The following is a 21,428-nucleotide window of genomic DNA, read 5'->3' as shown; positions in this document are numbered from 1 at the left end:
GTGGATAGGTAAGAGAGGAACCAAGCATGGATAGTCCCACTGAGCTGGAATATAGATGAGAGATGTTGGATGGGGACTGCATGACTGATTGTGCCAAAAGCTACAGAGAGGCTGTTAATGATGAAGGGGGATGGTGTACCATGGCCATAATCACAGTCAAAGCTATTTGTGTCTGATTTGGCCTGTTTCAGTGTTGAGGCAGAGATGGAAACCTGATTGGAGAGATTCAAAGCATGGCGTTTCAGGAAAGATTCGTACTGATTTAAGAGGGAGAACGATGTTCAAGGACTTTGGAGTGGAAAAGGGCTGGAGATGAGACAAAAGTTTGCCAGAGGCTTTGAGGGTGAATTTTTTTGAAATGGAACAAAGAACAAAGAACAAAGAAAATTACAGCACAGGAACAGGCCCTTCGGCCCTCCAAGCCTGCGCCGATCCAGATCCTCTATCTAAACATGTCGCCTATTTTCTAAGGGTCTGTATCTGTTTGCTTCCTGCACATTCTTGTATCTGTCTAGATACATCTTAAAAGACGCTATCGTGCCCGCGTCTACCACCTCCGCTGGCAACGCGTTCCAGGCACCCACCACCCTCTGCGTAAAGAACTTTCCACGCATATCCCCCCTAAACTTTTCCCCTCTCACTTTGAACTCGTGACCCCTAGTAATTGAATCCCCCACTCTGGGAAAAAGCTTCTTGCTATCCACCCTGTCTATACCTCTCATGATTTTGTACACCTCAATCAGGTCCCCCCTCAACCTCCGTCTTTCTAATGAAAAATAATCCTAATCTACTCAACCTCTCTTCATAGCTAGTGCCCTCCATACCAGGCAACATCCTGGTGAACCTCCTCTGCACCCTCTCCAAAGCATCTACATCCTTTTGGTAATGTGGCGACCAGAACTGCACGCAGTATTCCAAATGTGGCTGAACCAAAGTCTTATACAACTGTAACATGACCTGCCAACTCTTGTACTCAATACCCCGTCCGATGAAGGAAAGCATGCCGTATGCCTTCTTGACCACTCTATTGACCTGCGTTGCCACCTTCAGGGAACAATGGACCTGAACACCCAAATCTCTCTGTACATCAATTTTCCCCAGGACTTTTCCATTTACTGTATAGTTCACTCTTGAATTGGATCTTCCAAAATGCATCACCTCGCATTTCCCCTGATTGAACTCCATCTGCCATTTCTCTGCCCAACTCTCCAATCTGGAGGTGATGATTTCAGATTTAAAAGAATGAGGGACAGTATCTGTGGAGAAGTAATCACTGACAATATCAAACCATAGAAAAACCATAGAAAAGTTATGGCACAGAAGGAAACCATTCAGCCCATTGTGTCCGTGCCAGCTGAAAAAACTAGTCGCATAATTTAATCCCACCTTCCAGCACCTGGTCCATAGCCTTGCAGGTTACAGCACTTCAGGAGCATGTCCAGGTACCTTTTAAAAGAGTTGAGGGTTTCTGCCTCCACCACAGTTCCTGGCAGTGAATTCCAGACACCCACCACCCTCTGGGTGAAAAAGCTTTTCCTCATGTCCCCGCTAATTCTTCTACCAATCACCTTAAATCTTTGCCCCCTGGTAATTGACCTCTCCGCTAGGGGAAACTGGTCCTTCCTGTCTACTCTATCTAGGCCCCTCATAATTTTGTACTTCTCTATTAAGTCACCCCTCAGCCTCCTCTGTTCTAAGGAAAACAACCCTAGCCTATCCAATCTTTCCTCATAGCCGCAACTTTCGAGCCCTGGCAACATTCTTGTAATCTCCTCTGTACTCTCTCCATAGCAATTATGTCCTTTCTGTAATGTGATGACCAGAACTGTGTGCAATACGCCAACTGTGGCCTAACCAGCATTTTATACAGTTCCAGAATTACATCCCTGCTTTTGAATTCTACACCTCGGCCAGTAAAGGAAAGCATTCCATATACCTTCTTCACCACTCTATCTACCTGTCCTGCCACCTTCAGGGACCTATGGATTTGCACTCCAAGGTCTCTCACTTATTCTATCCCTCTCAATATCCTCCCATTTATTGTGTATTCCCTCGCTTTATTTGCCCTTCCCAAATGCATTACCTCTCACTTTTCTGGACTGAATTCCATTTGCCACTTTTCTGTCCACTCAACCAAACCATTGATACCTTTCTGGAGTCTACAGCTATCCTCTTCACTATCAACTACATGGCCAATTTTTGTGTCATCAGCAAATTTCCCAATCATGCCTCCCACATTTAAGTCCAAGTCATTAAGATATACCATAAACAGCAAGGGATACAACACTGAGCCCTGTGGAACATCACTGGAAACCACTTTCCATTCACAAAAACATCCGTCGACTGCTACCCTTTGTTTCCTGGCCCTGAGCTAATTCTGGATTCAACCTGCCACATTCCCCTGTATCCCATGGGCTTTCATTTTACTCACAAGTCTACCATGTGGGACCTTGTCAAATGCCTTACAAAAATCCATGTAGACCACATGCGAGGTGTTCCCTGAAGGTGGCAACGCAGGTAAATAGAGTGGTCAAGAAGGCATACGGCATGCTTTCCTTCATCGGACGGGGCATTGAGTACAAGAGTTGGCAGGTCATGTTACAGTTGTATAGGACTTTGGTTCGGCCACATTTGGAATACTGCGTACAGTTCTGGTCGCCACATTATCTCAAGGATGTGGATGCTTTGGAGAGGGTGCAGAGGAGGTTCACCAGGATGTTGCCTGGTATGGAGGGCGCTAGCTATGAAGAGAGGTTGAGCAGATTAGGATTATTTTCATTAGAAAGACGGAGGTTGAGGGGGGACCTGATTGAGGTGTACAAAATCATGAGAGGTATAGACAGGGTGGATAGCAAGAGGCTTTTTCCCAGAGTGGGGGTTTCAATTACTAGAGGACACGAGTTCAAAGTGAAAGGGGAAAAGTTTAGGGGGGATATGCGTGGAAAGTTCTTTACGCAGAGGGTGGTGGGCACCTGGAACGCATTGCCAGCGGAGGTGGTAGATGCGGGCACGATGGAGTCTTTTAAGATGTATCTAGACAGATACATGAATGGGCAGGAAGAAAAGAGATACAGAACCTTAGAAAATAGGCGACATGTTTAGAGAGAGGATCTGGATCGGCGCAGGCTTGGAGGGCCGAAGGGCCTGTTCCTGTGCTGTAATTATCTTTGTTCTTTGTTCTTTGTTCACTGCATTACCCTCATCATCTTGTTACTTCTGCAAAAAACTCAATTAAGTTAGTAAGACATGACCTTCCCTGAACACATCCATGCTGACTACCCCTGATTAATCTGTGCCTTTCTAAGTGGCAATTTATCCTGTCCCTCAGAATAGATTCCAACAATTTACCCACCACCGAGGACAGACTGACCGGCCTATAATTGTTTGGCCTATCCCTCGCACCTTTTTAAAAAATGGTACAAAGTTCACAGACCTCCAATCATCTGATACCTTTCCTGTATCTAGTGAGGATTTGAAGATGATCCTCAGAGCATCCTCTATTTCCTCCCTGGCTTCCTTTAACAACCTGGGATGCAATCCATCCGGCCCTGGTGATGTATCCACTTTCAAGGATGTCAAACCCTCCAGTACGTCCTCTCTCATTATGCTTATCATATCTAATATTTCACACTCCTCTTTAGCTACAATGTCTACATCAACCCTCTTCTTTGTGAAGACAGAGACAAAAAACTCATTAAGAACCCTGTCCACATCTTCTGCATCCACGCATAAGTTCCCTTCTACATCTCTGATAGGTCCTACCTTTCCTTAGTTATCTTCTTGCTCTTAATGTACTGATAAAACATCTTCGGGTTTTCCTCGATTTTACCTGCCAATAATTTTTCATGTCCTCTCTTTGTCTTTCTAATTTCCTTTTATACTTCACCCCTGCACTTTCTATACTCCTCTAGGCTTTCTAAAGTATTAAGATTTTTGTGATTGTCATAAACTTCTTTTTCTGCTTTAACTTACCCTGTAACTTTCTAGATAACCAGGAGGCTCTAGATCTGGCAGTACCAGTCCTTATCAACTTGTATGAAGGCCAGGAAGATGGTTGGGTGCTCAGCATTTTAGTGAGAATAGGGTGAAATGGACAAGATGAACTCAAAGAAGGCAGATAGTAGAGAAAGGTTCAAGGTCAGGGTTAGGGTGAGGGCAACATTGGGGAAAGCTTGGCTTGATGGGGAAGGGAGGAATGTGACAGAGACAGCTGAATGGATGGTTTGTCCAAGCCCCAACACAGCCACAAAGTAAACCATGAAGCCAGCACTTCATTGAAGTACAATCCTGAAGCTCAACAGGAGGACATGGGGGTTGGACATAATAGCCAAGAAGCGGTTACCTTAAAACTTGAAGCGACTTAGTGGCAGAGAGGAATCACAGCAGCCAAGTCTTCCAGTGATGATCAGTACGGCAGTGTAGTCCTGATGGCAGAGGAATCTAGCAGTCCAGAATCAAACTTGAGTAGAGCTCCAGGCATTGCAGAGTGTGCTATACAGGTAACTTTAAATTGTAACTTGAACTTGTAATTCAGGCAAAAATGTACACTCTATTAGAAGCAGGAAATCTTAAACAGAGGAGAAAAGAAATCTAGGGGGGAAGGGCAAGGGGATGGTTGTAGATAAAATTGCAAAGAAGAGAAACTTAATAAGAGAATGCCAGCCCAGAGGCCATTTTGAGAGACCCAACATTGAGAGAAGTATCTGTGGGGATGTGTGTGTTGGTTGGACGACCCTGTTCTTACAGTTGAGGAAAATAATAGGAAGATAAAGTGGGAAAAAGAGAGGAAAGGACAAAAAAATGTGTAAATTACGTTTTGAAAAGACAGGAATACTGTCTGTAACAGAGTTCTGTGATGTTGTACAGTGTTACACCAGAGGAATGCAAGTAAAAGAGAGCCAGATAGAAAGGCAGTGCCTTGGCTTTGGTTGTACATTCCTTTACTGCAGGGACTCCAACACACAGCTGCCTTTTCCTTTTCTTCCAGTAGTAAAGCAACTTGTGCAGTTTGCTCTCCTAGAATAATAATGATCACAAAACAGTAGGATTTTTCCCCTAAGCTGATTTCTTAGTGGGAAAATACTATGAGTCCTTCACGTTCAGCACTTTGCAAGTACCCCAGGCAGCAACCTCTAAGCATTTATTGCCTGACATTTACACGTAAATTAAAACAAGGTTTCAGTGCTCTACGGTTTCACAGCATAGCAAAGGATAAAAAAATTTCAACTGTCGAACCTTTGTTTGTCAGTTTGACAACTGTATTCTGAAAGGCAGCACACACAACCCAGTTTAATAAGTCAATCTCAACAGGCTTGCATCAGCATCATTAAGGATGAGTCTGCTGAAGCACTGACAACAAGAATAACCTGCATTTATACAGTGGCTTTAATATATTAAAAGATTCTAAGGTGCCTCACAAGAGCGTTATGAAACTAAATTTGACACTGATCTGCATAAGGATGTGCATATTAGGGCAGATGACCAAAAATTTGGTCAAAGAGGTAGTTTTTAAGGAGGAAAGAGAGGTAGAGAGGAGGAAAGATTTAGGGAGAGACTTCCAGAGCTTAGGTCCTTGGCAATTAAAACATAGCCGACAATGGTGGAGGTTAATAGTAAAGGCCAGCTACCCGAACTGAACCCGATGGGACCCGATGACATGTCTCGGGTTCGGGTCGGGTCATACTTCTAGGTCTGGCATTCGGGCTCGGGTCGGGTCAGGTCGGACAGGCTCTATCACAAACCTCAGGTAAGTGGCTGCAATGTTGATGTAATTCTTTGACTAGAAAGATGGTTTTGTTACAGTTATTTTAACTTGTGCAGATCAGCAACAAAGTGAAAAATGGAAGGTAGGTTAACTGATGGTCGGGTCGGGTTGGGTCAGGTCGGGCGCAGGAAAAAATAGAACGACTCAGGCCGGGTCGGGCTCAGGGTTGGATGTGGTTCTGTCGGGCTCAGGTCGGGTTTCATTTGCAGACCCGAACCGGCCTTTAGTTAATAGCTTTTTGATTTTTATATATATAATAAATATTTTATATGTGTGCATCTATTATATATATTATATATGCGTATATTATATATGTTATATCAGTGTGTGAGTGTGTATATTATATATATATATTTTCTCATGGTATTGCATACAGTATATCAAGGCTAAGTGAAGTTTTGAGGTGAACTGTACTTAGAAGTAGGTGACCAGGGCACACAGACATAATTCAGTGCCTGTTTTGAAGTCATTAGCCTTTAAATTTATTAATTGGCCCACTAAAATCCGATTATAGTGGACAGGAAGTTCATACAAATTTACGGCCAGAAGTGCGTCATCCACCCTAATGGTAAAGGAAAAAAAGGCATTCGTGGCTCATGCCTAAAACAGGCTTCAGACCCTTTGCATATGCACAACAAGGAACAAGAGACCTAACACCTGTTTAAGGCCCCACTGCATGATTGGCTTATTCTCAGTTTTGCACTCTTAACAAAAAGGTAAGTTTCTGAACTTTACTTCCCTGAATTTGCAGCCAGGAGAAGCAGGAATGCTCCTCCTGACCCTCCATTTAAAGAACGCAGGTCATCACCACTCCTCCTCAAAAATTGCCATCCCTACCCAGTCCCGATCACCTGTCCATCTCCCGGCCTCCGATCGCTTGCCCATCTCTCGACCTCCAATCGCTTCCCATCTCTCGGCTTCCAATCACCTGTCCATCTCCCAGCCTCCAGTCGCCTGTCCATCGCCCGTCCTCCAATTGCCTGTCCACCCCTGGCCTCTGATCGTCTGTCTATCTCCCTGCCTTCGATCGCCTGTCCATCCTGTGGCTTCTGATCACGTGTCCATTCCCCAGCCTCCAATTTTCCCCGATCTCTTCTTCTCCTTACCCCGGCCTTTGATCCTCTATCCCCATGTGATGCTCCTCTACCTGGCCTGCTAAATTTCCGATCACCAAGCGAATCTTAGTTTTTCCTTTGTTGGCTAGCTGTTGGTGCCACTCCAGCTCCATTTCTGTGACTCTATGATTATAATGATGTCTAAGACAACATCAGAGGAAGGTAAAAGCAAAATAATCAGAGGAAGGTACCCTGCAGCCACCGCATGCCCAGAAGGGGGCATGTCCGAATTCCTACCCCATTCATTCATTCTATACTTATTTTTCTATTTCACTAGAAACTTTTTATCTCCACATTTAGAATGGAAACTAATTACATCATCCTGGCAATGGTGGTGCAGCAGTGCCTACATTGACATCAGGATGTAATTACAGCATGACAAGCTGACAAAGGCAGTTTCCAATATAAATGTGCATAATATCATATATAATGCAAAGCACAGAGTATAAAAATAGGCAAGTCATGTTGCAGCTGTACAGAACCTTAGTTAGGCCACACTTAGAATATTGTGTGCAATTCTGGTCGCCACACTACCAGAAGGACGTGGAGGCTTTGGAGAGGGTTCAGAGGAGGTTTACCAGGATGTTGCCTGGTCTGGAGGGCATTAGCTATGAGGAGAGGTTGGAAAAACTTGAATTGTTTTCACTGGAACGACGGAGGTGGAGGGGCGACATGATAGAGGTTTACAAAGTTATAAGCGGCATGGACAGAGTGGATAGTCAGAAGCTTTTTCCCAGGGTGGAAGAGTCAGTTACTAGGGGACATAGGTTTAAGGTGCGAGGGGCAAAGTTTAGAGGGGATGTACAAGGCAAGTTTTTTACACAGAGGGGGTGAGTGCCTGGAACTTGCTGCCAGGGGAGGTGGTGGAAGCAGATATGATAGCGACGTTTAAGAGACATCTTGACAAATATATGAACAGGATGGGAATAGTGGGATATGGGCCCCGGAAGTGCAGAAGGTGTTAGTTTCGGCAGGCATCAAGATCGGCGCAGGCTTGGAAGGCCGAATGGCCTGTTCCTGTGCTGTACTGTTCTTTGTTCTTTTTTTGTTCATTGACGGTAAACATTTTTTTTTGTTCATTCGTGGGAGGTGAGCGGAGCTGGCAAGGCGAGCATTTGTTGCCCATCCCTAATTGCCTTGAGAACATATGAGCTAGGAGCAGGATTAGGCCATTAGGCCCCTTGAGCTGGCTCTGCCATTCTATAAGATCATGGCTGATCTGTTCGTGGACTCAACTCCACTTTCCTGCCTACCCCTGATCCCTTTGACTCCCTTGTTTGTCAAGAATATGTCTGCCTCTGCCTTAAAACATTCAATGACCCTGCCTCTACCGCTCTCCGGGGAAGAGAGTTCCACAGATTCATGACCCTGTGAGAGAACAAATTTCTCCTCATCTCTTTCTTAAATGGGAAACCCCTTATTTTTAAACTGTGCCCCTTAGTTTTAGTCTCTCCCACAAGGGAAAGCATCCTTTTAACATCCATCCTGTCAAGTCCCCTCAGGATCTTATATGGTTCAATAAGATCACCTCTCATCCTTCCAAACTCCAATGAATACAGACCCAAACTGTCCAACCTTTCCTCATAAGATAACCCTCCCATCCCAGGAATCAGTCGAGTGAACCTTCTCTGATCTGCTTCCAATCCTTTCTTAAGTAAGGAAACCAAAGCTGTACACAATACTCTTGATGTGGTCTCACAACTCTAGCAAAAATCTCTACTTTTATGTTCCATTCCCCTTGCAATAAATGACATTGCATTTGCCTTCCTAATCACCTGCATAATAACTTTTTGTGTTTTGTGTACTAGAACACTCAGATCCCTCTGCATCTCAGAGTTCTGCAATCTCTCTCCATTTAAATAATATGTTGCTCTTCTATTTTTCCAGCCAAACTTTCCCACATTATACTCCATCTGCCAAATCTTTGCCTACTCACTTAACCTATCTATATCCCTTTGCAAACTCCTTATGCCTGCTTCAGAACTTACTCTCCTACCTATCTTGGTGTCATCAGCAAATTTAGCAACCATACATTCTGTCCCTTCATCTAAGTTATTGATATAGATTGTAAATAGTTGAGGTCCCAGCGCTGATCCCTGTGGCACTTCACTAGTTATAGCTTGCCAACCTGAAAATGACCCATTTATGCCAACTCTCTGTTTCCTGTTCGCAAACCAATTCTCTGAACATGCTAATATGTTACCCCAACACCATGGGATCTTATTTTGTTTAGTAACCTTCGATGTGGCACCTTGTCAAATGCCTTCTGGAAATCCAAGTCCACAACATCCACAGGTTCCCCTTTATCCACATTGCTTGTTACTTCCTCAAAGAACTCTAATAAATCAGTCAAACACAATTTTCCTTTCATAAAACCATGTTGACTTTGCCTGATTACACTGAGATTTTCTAAATGATCTGCTATAACCTCCTTAATAATAGATTCCAGTATATTCCCTATGACCGATGTTAAGCTAACTGGCCTATAGTTTACTGCTTTCTGTCTTCCTCCTTTCTGGAATAGCAGAGCTACATTTGCTATTTTCCAATCTAATGGGACCTTTCCAGAATCTAGGCAATTTTGGAAAATTAAAACCAATGCAACCACTATCTCAGCAGCCACTTCTTTTAAGACCCGAGGATGAAGTCCATCAGGACCTGGGGACTCGTCAGCTTTTAGTTCTAATAATTTTTACAGTTCCCCTTCCCTCGTGATGGGAATTATTTTAGGTTCCTCCCTCCCTTTCACCTCTTGATTCACAATTATTTCTGGGATGTTATTTGTATCTTCTGCAGTGAAGACGGATGCAAAAGATCTTCTCAATTCCTCCACCATTTCCTTATTTTCCATTACTAACTCCCCAGACTCTCTCTGGAGGACCAACACTCGCTTTACTTACTGTTTTCCTTTTCAATTACCTGTAGGAACTTTTACTATCTGTTTTTTATATTTCTAGCTATAATAATGGATAGTAAGAGATAGTAAGAAGGTAGTGGTAAGCGACATTCTTGAACTGCTGCAGTCCATGTAGTGTAGATACACCGACAGTTCTTTTAAGAAGGGAGTTTCAGGTTTTTGACCCAGCAACAGTGAAGGAATGGTGATATAGTTCTAAGTCAGGATGGTGTGTAGCTTGGAGGGAAACGTGCAGGTGGTGGTGTTCCCATGCATCTGCTGCCTATGTCCTTCTAGGTGGTAGAGTTCGTGGGTTTGGAAGATGCTGTCGAAGGAGGCTTGGCGAGTTGCTGCAGTGCATCTTGTAGATTGTACACACTGCTGCTCCTATGCTTCGGTGGTGGAAGGAATGAATGTTTAAGGTGGTGCATGGGGTGTCGCACAAGTGGGTTGCTTTGTCCTGGGTAGTGTTGAGCTTCCTGAGTATTTTTGGAGCTGCACTCATCCAGGTAAGTGGAGAATATTCCATCACACTCCTAACTTGTGCCTTGTAGATGGTGGACAGGCTTTGTTAAATTAGGAGATGAGTTACTCGCTGCAGAATTCCTAGCCTCTGACCTGCTCTTGTAGCCACAGTATTAATCTGGCTGTGTTTTTTAACCTTTCTGCTCAATAGTGCCCCCCCACCCACTGCCCCCCAGAATGTTGATGGTGGGGGATTCAGTGATGGTAATGCTATTGAACATCAAGGGGAGATGGTTAGATTCTCTCTTGTTGGAGATGGTCATTGCATAGCACTTGTGTAGCGTGAATGTTAGTTGCCAATTATCAGCCCAAGCCTGAATGCTGTCCAGGTCTTGCAGCATGTACGGCACGGACTGCTTCACTATCTAAGGAGTTGTGAATGGTACTGAATACTGTGCAATCATTAGTGGAGCATTTCCACTTTTGATCTTATGATGGAGGTAAGGCCATTGATGATGTAGCTGAAGACGGTTGGGCCTAGGATACTACCCTGAAGAACCCCTGTAGCGATGTCCTGGGGCTTAGATGTTTTGCCTCCAACAACCACAACCATCTTCCTTTGTGCTCCAGCCAGTGAAGAGTTTTCCCCCTGGGTCCCATTGACTTCAATTTTGTTAAGGCTCCTTGATGCCACACTCAGTGAAATGCTGCCTTGATGTCAAGGGCAGTCACTCTCACCTCACCTCTGGAATTCAGCTCTTTTGTCCATGTTCGGATCAAGGCTGGAATGAAGGCTGGCGCTGAATGGCCCTGGCAAAATCCAAACTGAGCATTGGTGAGCAGTTTATGGGTGAGTAGATGCTGCTTGATAGAACTATCAACAACATCTTCTGTCACTTTGCTGATGTTTGGGAGTCGACTGTTGGGGCAGTAATTGGCCGGATTGGATTTGTCCTGCTTTTTGTGGACAGGATATACCTGGGCAATTTTCCACATTGTCTGGTAAATGCCAGTGTTGGAACAGCTTGGATGGGGCACAACTAGTTCTGGAGCACAATTCTTCAATGCTACAGCTGGGATGTTGTCAGGACCCATAGCCTTTGCTGTATCCAGTGTGTTTAGCCATTTCTTTATATCAGATAGAGTGAATCAAATTGGCTGAAGGCTGGCATTTGTGATGCTGGGGACCTCAGGAGGAGGCCTCTGGATGGATCAATCCACTCGGCACTACTGGCTGAAGGTGGTTTGCAAATGCTTCAGCCTTGTCTTTTGCGCTGATGTTCTGGGCTCCACCATCATTGATAATGGGGCTGTTTGTGGAGCCTCCTCCTCTAGTTATTTGTTTAATTGTCCACCATCATTACAACTGATTGTGGCAGGACTGCAGAGCTCTGTCTAAAGCATGCTGCTTCTGCTGTTTACCATGCATGTAGTCCTGTGTTGTAGCTTCACCAGGTTGGCACTTCATTTTTAGGTATGCCTGCTGCTTCTTCTAGCATGTCCTCCTGCACTCCTCATTGGCCCAGGGTTGATCAACTGGCTTGATGGTAATGGAAGAGAGGGATATACTGGGCTATAGAGTTACAGATGGTGGATAAATACAATTCTGCTGCTGCTGATGGCCCACAGCACCTCATGAATGTCCATATAGATTGATGTATATTTAATGTATGTACAAATCTGAAGGCCTTCACAAAATGTACCTTATTTACTTTTTAGGTTTAATATGGGTATAAATTATCAGAGTCCTGTAAAGACGCTGGTAGTGTACCAGTGGTCAACTGGTGATTAGTTGATGAATGAAAATCCTACTTTACCAGCAGGTTAGTTAACAAAAGTGTTCTCAGTAATTTTACTGAAGTAATCTGTAGTTGCTGAGGGATTGCTGAGAGTTTAGTTTGAGGAACAGTCCATGAGCACTGTCTATAGGCAAACTATTCTCGTGAAGAATATCTGTTTGGGAAACTCCTCAGAGGTACTACCACTCCACCGCCATTACTTTGTCTGAAGTGCAGTAGAAATCCCTTTTAAACACAAAATCAGATCTTTAAATTCTTTAAATGCACATCAAGGTGTCAGTTGGCCAGTGGCGCTCACTCTTGACTCCATTTAATCACTAATTGATGGACAACTGTTCCTCCTCCTCACAACATCTTTCATTCTCACAGTGAGAAATTAATAATTTTCACTTGCCATAGCTAACATCTATTGCAGCCAAAACTTTCATTCACAATTAACTATGCACAATAGTCATGATTCATTGATCGATCACACAGTAGCATGTTTCATAGGGATGAAAGGCAAAGACAGACATATCTCTCCCCCGGATATTTACAGGGAGGTAGAGGAGAGGGGGCTCTGGTCAGCCGCCAGGAAACCCAGAAACGCTGGGAGGCTGGCAGTCCTGTGAAATTTAACAGCACGATCTCAGTAGAATTTGTTTTATTCCATTTTGCATTCTGCAGCTGGCCAGAGTGATAGGTTGCAGAACTGGAAAGGCTGCGGTACAAGACCGCAGCCACAGACTGCTGGAGTTGGTACTGGCAATTGGAAAGATTGGGGTTTGTGGGGAGGGTGTACTTGCAGCATGGCAACAAGCGGGGTAGGGGGGAGGGGGCAGAGATCATGGGGGGAGAGAGATTGGGGTGGGGAAAGATCCTGGAGGGTGGTTGTGGGAGAGCTTCAGATAGCAGGGTGATCAGCAGGTCGCAGGTGGTGGGTGGGGGGGAGTGGGGGGGGTGTCTGAAGATCACAGTAGGGTGGGGGTTGGCCAGTCAAGGAGAGGGAGGGATTGCGGTAGAAGATTCCCTTGAGGGTCGATGGGGGAAGCACCCACAAGCAGGGCTGGAGAAGCACTTATCTGCTGCATCTCGAAATTCCCAGCTCCCTTTAGCTGCTGGTCTCCCAACCACTGGGCTTTATTTGAATATTATAATCACTAACTTGGGTGACTTGGATGTCCCAAACCCGTTGGGGTTAAACTGAAAGTAAGCACATTCACTGTGGATTAGGACTAGGTTTCACATTATTAACAGTTGATATCTCAGTTGGATGATTAAGAGTGATGCCCCTTTAAGATTTCAGTATGCTAATGAGCTAAGTACCAGGATATAGTTATGTGACTACAAGCCAGAGTCACTCCTGAACTGCAATACTGAGAGAAAGTTTCTGCAAATAGTTTGCTCTGAAATGTGCATACTAGTTTAGCTGTTGATAAATCTGTTGGAGATCTTCAGCAACTGGACTCCACACATCTCATTTATGTTGCATCAGACAACATAAAGAACTCATTATATGGTGGCAGCTGTGGTGAAAAGACAAAATCACTGTTGAAGACCACAGGTACAACAGCTTTGAAAATTACCCTTTCTACAGCCACTAGAGAGAAAGTTCAAAAGAAACACTGGCCCAAACTGTGGAAAGAAAAAAGAATTTACCTCCAGCTGTAAAAGACAGAGCTCAGAACGACAGGCTGCAAGTAAATTCCTACAATTGGGTGAGTCATTGTGCTGACGGTCGAGGAATCCCTGTTTAAAAAGACAAGCTTTGAAGTGCCTAAAAAATTGAGTTTTTTTTTCAAAAGCTCCATGGGAGATAAAAAAAAAACACTGGGGAAAGCCCAATTCCTCTCCCAGCCTGATTGAAGTTGGCGCCATTACAGGAGGCATCCAATAGCAAAAAGCACAGGAAGTCCTCCAACACTGTAGAATCCATTCATGCAGCCAAAGTTAAAAAAAAATCATTAAACCATTCGAACGTGAAGGAGCATTTCCATTCATGCAGCCACAGCTAAAAAAAATCATTAAACCAATCGAGCATGAAGAACATAAACAAAAAAGCATTGAACTGCCTATTGAACAGCTATGTAAACAGACAAGCTTAAGGGCTGCAAGCAAGATAAACACAGAACACTACCAAACACCTGTTACTCTCCAACCAAGCAGCTCGTCTAAATAATAGAGTTTCTTAAAGGGGAAACATCACTGAGTGAGTAGAACAAAGTTAAATAAAGACCAAAAAGCAAAAGAACAGAAGAAAGATGGATACCAAATTTCCCAGCATGAACTGGAAGGCCATTGATATCCTATCAAGTTAAAACTTTTTAAACTAAGAATGCACTTAGGCTTCACAGACCAAGTGATTGTAGAACCAGAGAAACAGGCTATAAAAATAATGAAAGCAGTTGGAAATGAGGAGTTACACAGAATCAATACCTCTGGCTTATCTGAAGAGGACTAGAAAGATCCCACAAAGATATGGAAAGTGCTAGATGATCAGCTCCGATTAAGGGTGAATTTTAGAATTTACTGCCTGGAATTGATGTCCTACAGGAATCAACAGATCAGTTCACCAATAGATGCCATAGTAAGGACAACAAATGTGATTTATCAGAAACTGAGCTGTCGGAGTGACTAGTAGAGCTGATGATTGTCTCAGCACCCATTGAAGCATTTCAGGAAGACCTCTTGGGGAAAAAGAAAGGTCACAGCATTGATGCGCTGCTAGAAGATGGCAGGAAATACAAAGCTACTGCAGCTGGACAACAACATCTGCAAGCACCAGGTGCAGCCAACAGTATTAGCATGATAACCAGGTCACAAAAAGCAAGCAAGCTGTGTGACAAGTGTGGTTTATCCCACTCACCGCAAATTTGTCCTGCATTTCAAAACCTGTGCAAACTATATACAGAACCTTTGTCCAAAGTGTTACAATGCAGAGTGACGATGGCTTCCAGTCACATGACTACATCCGAATGCTTAGCTCATTAGCATACTGAGTTCTTAAAGGAACATCACTCTTAAAGTGCTCATACAACAATAATGACATTGATTCACTTTGTACTTCCCAGTGCTTTGTTGGTAAGTGGTGTCAATGCGGAATTATTTGACTTCAGTCAAGCTGGCAGTAAGGGTGCTGCGGTTAGCCTCAGTGCCCTTTGACTACAAAGGGGAACATCACTTGAGGTGCTGTTCCTAACTACGATCAGTGTGTCCTGCTGAGAAGTATGCATATTTGGACTATGGGTGGGAAGAGGATTCAATTCTGTTGTGCTGCCTCCACTGTCTAAACTCACCATGCAAAATGTATATTTGGATGAGGGTAGCGAACACTCATGGAACTGCATCTCAGCACAGTTGGTGCATTCAAGAGAGCAAGGGAGAAAACTGGAGAGGAAAGTATTTCAGAAATCAGTAATTCCCTTGATCAAGCTCAACGTTCATTTTGAAAATTATCTGCTTTGAACCTGTCTGTGGGTCTTTCTTTGTGTCGATGACAACTCAATACTGTAACAATGCTGTCATTTTTTAAACACGCTTAGTTACCATTTCCTTCATTTTATAAATCATTGGACCACTGTCAAGGTCAGGTACACTGCATATGCTATCTGCATTGATCACCTCAATGATATAAACGTGTTTATTAAGATTCTGAATGTTTGATCAACTATTTCCTTCCGGCAGATTGCTTTTGATGTTGGCTATGATTAGAACTACCTGTTCCTGCCAGCAAGCACAGTCATTTGTCATACTTAAGATGTGTACTCAAAACTGATATGCTTTACACAATAATCCAACATATTTTTCTGTTGGGGAGTTTCACAGATAAGCATAATTTCTAGAACAAGCATTCATTGTTTGCATTGATACTCAGGCATGTTGACTGATCAGGGAGAATTTTACATCAATTTTACCTTTTCCAAATTAGCATTAGTGGGGCGCTAATAGTCTCAAAATGGGGTTGTTAACATCGGTTTTTCAGCTGTCCTGATTTTTAAGGGGGCTGGGGCTGGGTGGCCAAATCACCCATCTCTTTTAGGCAGTAGATCAATTTAATATGCAAATTGGGATCTGATGAAATACCTACGACCTTGATTGCCATTTGGAGAGAGAACTGGGAGGGGCATGTACCATGCCCACTCCAGATTTACTGGTGGTACAGCTAAATTATTTTTGGGAGAGCAGAATGCTCCTTTAGCTGCACACAAGGAAATCTGGGCTGCTGTTGCCCTGGGTTTTCCCCCTTTCTTGTAATCACAAAGTCCCCTCCAAAGAGCTTGCCTTGCTGCCCACTGGTGGCATCTGGGGGGCTCTGATTGAGCGGGTCGGAATGTGTAATGTTGCTTCAGGGTGCCTATTTTGGGCAGGCAGCATGCCAGTTCTATTTAAATGTGGCCAAAATTTCAAAATGGCTTCAGCCTCTTTGCTCCTGCCATAGAAAGGCCGCTCGTGTGCTCTGCCAATCAGCTGCCTGAAAGTTAAAATTTTACCCCTTTAACAGGACTAGCATCTACTGAAATGTGATTTTATTTTTCCAAGTAGTTTTTGGAATGGTGTTTTAATCCTCCCCCCGCCCCACCTCCAGTTTTCTTCTTTTCTATTCTAAAGATAGCTGGGGATTGTTTTTTTATTTATTCATTCATGGGAGGTGGGTTACACTGGGTAGGTCAGACTTTATTGCCCATCCCTAATTACATTTGAGAAGGTGGTGGTGAGCTGCCTTTTTGAACCACTGCAGTCCTTGGGGCGTAGGTACACACACTGTGCTGATACGAAGGGAGTTCCAGGATTTTGATCCAGCAACAGTGAATAAATGGCGATATAGTTCTAAGTCAGGATGGTGTGTGACTTGGAGGGGAACTTGCAGATGGTGATGTTCCCAAGCATCCGCTGCCCTTGTCCTTCTAGGCACAGTAGCGCAGTGGTTAGCACCGCAGCCTCACAGCTCCAGCGACCCGGGTTCAATTCTGGGTACTGCCTGTGTGGAGTTTGCAAGTTCTCCCTGAGTCTGCGTGGGTTTTCTCCGGGTGCTCCGGTTTCCTCCCACAAGCCAAAAGACTTGCAGGTTGGTAGGTAAATTGGCCATTATAAATTGCCCCTAGTATAGGTCGGTGGTAGGGAAATATAGGGACAGGTGGAGATTTGGTAGGAATATGGGATTAGTGTAGGATTAGTATAAATGGGTGGTTGATGGTCGGCACAGACTCGGTGGGCCGAAGGGCCTGTTTCAGTGCTGTATCTCTAAACTAAACTAAACTAAACTAAACTAGGTGGTAGACGCGTGGGTTTAGAAGATACTATGGAAGGAGTCTTGCTGCAGTGCATCTTGTAGGGAGTGAATGTTGACGTTGGTCGATGGGGTGTCGATCAAGCGGGCTGCTTTGTTCTGAATGGTGTCGTGCTTCTTGAGTGTTGTTGGAGCTGCACCCATCCAGGCAATTGGAGAGTATTCCATCACACTCCTGACTTATGCCTTGTAGATGGCGGACAGGCATTGGGGAGTCAGGAGGTGAGTTACTCACTGCAGAATTCCCAGCCTCTGACCTGCTCTAGTAGCCACAGTATTTATGTGGCTGCTGCAGTTCAGTTTCTCGTTAATGTCGATAGTGGGGGATTCAGCGATGGTAATGCCATTGAACATCAAGGGGAGATGGTTATATTCTCTATTGTTTGAGATGGTAATTGCCTGGCACTTGTGTGGCGCGAATGTTACTTGCCACTTATCAGCCCAAGCCTGGATATTGTCCATGTCTTGCTGCATCTGGACACAGGCTGCTTCATTATCTGAGGAGTCCCAAATGGTGCTGAACATTGTGCAATCATCAGTGAACATTCCCACTTCTGACCTTCTGATGGAGGGAAGGTCATTGATGAAGCAGCTGAAGATGGCTGGGCCGAGGACAATAGTCTGAGGAGCTCCTGCAGTGAAGTCCTGGGACTGAGATGATTGACCTCCAACAACCGCAACTATCCTCCTTTGTGCTAGGTATGTCTGTGACCAGCGGAGAGTTTTCCCCCTGATTCGCATTGACTCCAGTTTTGCCAGGGCTCCTTGAAGCCATACTCGGTCAAATGCTGTCTCAGAGGCCTTCTTATACCTCACACAAATGATCATTGTTCACTTGTGAGCCTCAACTCAACATTACATATCAGTCTAATCATGTCCCCATCGAACAGGTGCATTTTCCAACATAGGGGTGGGGAGGTCTGGATATTAATGAGCAGTGGGAACTCTGGCTGAACTTTCCCCTCTTTTTACGTTCACTAGTGGACACTGTGGGGCCATTTGTAATTCCTCTGGTAGCACCCATACTGAGGTCAGTTAACTCAGGACAATCCAATGATTAAAATTGGCACATTCTCCTTCTGTATGTTTTTCTTCGGTTGCTTTTATAATATGCCAGGACCATACTAATGGCAGCAGCTGTAATCCAAAAGTAAACTTCCTAGGATTCATTATAGGCATGTGGCTGAGGAGATCTATTTTTACTCTGTCTGCCCAGCAGCCAGCCTTAAAAAAAATCACATTAAATTTACTTTCAAGTTGCAGCCCCCTTTGTGAGAAGTCAGTGTCAGAAGATGATGACATAAGTACAATTTAAAAGCAGTTATTATCTTGGTGACACCACTTCAAAAATAATCCATTAGATTGGAAGCATTTGAGGCATCCTGAGGATATGACATGACCTATGTCAATAGAAGTAAGTTTGTTAATTTGTTCTTTTGAATATATTTGAGTGAGCTATCAGGGAGCACTGTTTTCTTCACTTCAGGTGTTCACGATTGGGTAAACCCCAAAATGATGTTTTTACATATGCACTGAGGTCATCACATGCACAGTGTTGCAAGCATATATTGCAGTGAATTAATATACAATAATTATTAAGTTAGAATTTTCTGTTTTATTTACAATTTATTTTTGGGTTGTGGGTGATACTGGCAATGCTGGCATTGATTACCCATCCCGAATTGCTCTTGAGAAGGTAGTTCCAGGACTTTAACCCGGTAGTAATGAAGGAACAACAATATAGGTCCAAGTCCAGATAGTGTGTGACTTGGAGGGCTACCTGGAGGTGATTCCATTCCCATGCACCTCAAGTCCATATCCTTCAAGGTGGTGGAACTGGAAGTCTCATATTTGGAGGTGTTGTTGAAGAAGGCTGTGTGAGTTTCTGCAGTACATTCTAATAATAAAATAAAAATAACAGTAAAACTGGATTCACTACTTGGCATTGACCTAGGTATTGGACGAAGCAAGGAGACACTCAGCCCAATCAACCCTTTGAAGTCCTCCTCAGTAACATCTGGGGACTTGTGCCAAAACTGGCCCACAGCCTAGTCAAGCAACAACCTGACATAGTCATACTGACATAATCAAACCTTTCAACCAACATTCCAAATTGCTCCATCATCATCTCTGGTATGTCCTGTCCCATCGGCAGGACAGGCCCACCAGAAGTGGTAGCACAGTAGCATGCAGTTGGGAGGGAGTGGCCCTGGGAATCCTCAACATTGACTCTGAGCCCCATGAAGGAGAGCGAGTCTGAGGGAGTCAGTGGGAGACAGAGAGAGTGCACCTGAGGGAGTCAATGAACGACAGAGCAAGCGATCCTCAGGGAGTCAGAGAGAGTAAGCCCGAGGGAGTCACAGGAGGAAGAGAGAGCGAGTCTGAGGGGATCAGTGAATGACAGAGAAAGCAAGCCTGAGGGAATCAGTAGGAGTTAGAGAGAGTGAGCCTGAGGGAATCAGTGGGAGTTAGAAAGAGTGAGCCTGAGGGAGTCAGCGAACAACAGAGAAAAGGAGCCTGAGAAAATCAGCGAGAAACAGAGAGAGTGAGCCTTAGGGGGTCAGCAGGAGTCAGAGAAAACGAACCTGAGGGAATCAGAGGGAAATAGAGAGAGTGAGCCTGAGGGAATCAGTGGGAAAGAGAGAGAGCAAGCCTTAGGGAGTCAGCAGGAGTCAGATAGAGTGAGGCTGAGCGAATCAGCGGGAAACAGAGAGAGCAAACCTGAGGGAGTCAGCTGGAGACAGAGAGCACGAACCTAATGGATTCATTGAGTGACAGAGAAAGAAAGCCTGAGTGAGTCAGTGGGAGACAAAGAGAGCAAGCCTGAGGGAGTCAGCAAATGACAGAAAAAGTGCCTTTGAGGGAAAAGAGTGCTGGAGACTTAACAGATATAAGTGGTGGCAGGGAGTCAGAGAGCGTGAGCCTGAGGGAGACAGCAGGAATCAGAGTGAGAGCGCTGTGAGAATAAATCAACAAAAAAAAAATCAAGGGGTGGCGTCACAGGACTGGAGGTAGGTGATTGGTTGTCCAAAGAGCCCCGAGTTGAGGAGCACATAGCTGAAGGAGTTTTGGGACAGAACAGTAGAGCAGACTGATCACGAACATCAGCGAGCAAGGTAAACAAAAACTAAAAGTATTGTCAGCACAATCTGGGTAAGTATAACAATAAGTGAATTAATGAGAGTATTAGTATGGAATGGGTCTAGAGGTATTAACTAAAATGAATAATTTAAACAAGGTACTAACTAGATTCTAAAAGAGGGAATCAGGATTTTTTAGATTATGGGTGGGCAGCTGAGACTGATTGCTTGCAATTCCGATGCCATGTGGAACTTCAGGACACTTCATGTGTCTTGGCAGATCATGTGTGTAGGAAGTGGCTCCAGCTGCATGAGCTGGAGCTCAGGATTTCTGAGCTTAAGGGACAGCTGGAGTCAGTGCGGAGCATCAGGGAGGATGAGAGTTTCCTGGATCATGCGGTCCAGGAGGTGGTCACCCCACAGGCAGTGAAAGTTCGGATTAGTCGATGGGTAGCCATCCAGAAGAGTAGGAAGAGGCAGAAAGTGCAGGAATATTCAGTGTGCCACTCGCAAACCGATACTCAGCTTTGGAGACTGCTGGGACTGATGACACCTTGAAGGAGTGCAGTCCAGACCATGGCACCAATAGGCATGAGAGTGCACAGGAGGGAACAGCAATGAGTAGAAATGCTGTCGTTATAGGAGATTCCATAATTCGGGAGACAGACAGGCATTTCTGTAACCATTATTGTGAGTCCCACATGGAATGTTGCCTTCCTGATGCACGGAGAGGATACAAAATATTCTGTGGGGGACGGGAGTGGGCCAGACGTTATGGTACACTTCGGTACCAGCGACATAGAGAGGGCAGATATTGAGATCTTACGGTCAGATTTTCAGGAGCTAGGGAGAAAGTTAAAAAGTAGAATTTTGAAGGCAAAAATCTCCAGATTACTCTCAGTGTCATGCACCAGTAAGAGTAGAAACAGGAAGATAGGGAGGATCAATGCGTGGCTTGAGGCATGATGCGGGAAGGAGGGCTTCACATTCTTGGAACATTGGGACCAGTTCAGAAGCAGGAAGCACCCACTCGAAAGGGAAGG

General features: G+C 44.5%; 1 protein-coding gene across 1 annotated transcript in view; it reads left to right on the top strand.

Moving 5' to 3' along the window:
- The window catches only part of pdgfc (platelet derived growth factor c), a 491,598-nt gene that overhangs the window by 223,575 nt on the left and 246,595 nt on the right, over positions 1-21,428 (top strand). The gene's annotated exons all lie outside the window — the stretch shown is intronic.

Source organism: Heterodontus francisci, chromosome 1, assembly GCF_036365525.1.
Source record: "Heterodontus francisci isolate sHetFra1 chromosome 1, sHetFra1.hap1, whole genome shotgun sequence".
NCBI lineage: Eukaryota > Metazoa > Chordata > Chondrichthyes > Heterodontiformes > Heterodontidae > Heterodontus > Heterodontus francisci.
The sequence above is the reverse complement of the archived record's forward strand: the minus strand, read 5'-3'. Positions and strand labels throughout refer to the sequence as shown.